The sequence below is a fragment of the Bison bison genome, unplaced genomic scaffold (assembly GCF_000754665.1).
Source record: "Bison bison bison isolate TAMUID 2011002044 unplaced genomic scaffold, Bison_UMD1.0 scf7180017851776, whole genome shotgun sequence".
In the NCBI taxonomy this organism is placed as follows: domain Eukaryota; kingdom Metazoa; phylum Chordata; class Mammalia; order Artiodactyla; family Bovidae; genus Bison; species Bison bison.
Genome location: NW_011482349.1, coordinates 59938 through 60197, shown reverse-complemented (window position 1 = coordinate 60197; position 260 = coordinate 59938). Strand labels below are relative to the sequence as shown.

General features: G+C 61.2%; 1 protein-coding gene across 1 annotated transcript in view; it reads right to left on the bottom strand.

Moving 5' to 3' along the window:
• The window catches only part of MED15 (mediator complex subunit 15), a 28646-nt gene that overhangs the window by 18469 nt on the left and 9917 nt on the right, over positions 1-260 (bottom strand). The gene's annotated exons all lie outside the window — the stretch shown is intronic.

Below are 260 nucleotides of genomic sequence, written 5' to 3'. Positions count from 1 at the left end.
CCCGCCCCCGAGAATTCACTACGAGGTCGGGGAGAGGGTGCAGCGCCACTCAGGGAGGCAGGTGAAGGCCCCTGCCCACGGCCTTCCTGGTCCCAGCGTTCCGCCCAGCAGGGCCTGCCTTTCACGGACTGTCCTCTTTGTAACCAAGGACACTCACTCCTGGGCGTTCCGGGAACGCTTGTTCTGAGCTTGTCCTGGGGGCAACGAAGGGATGTTTGTAAGGAAACTCTTCTTTCAGAGAAGCTGAACCACCCTGCGAG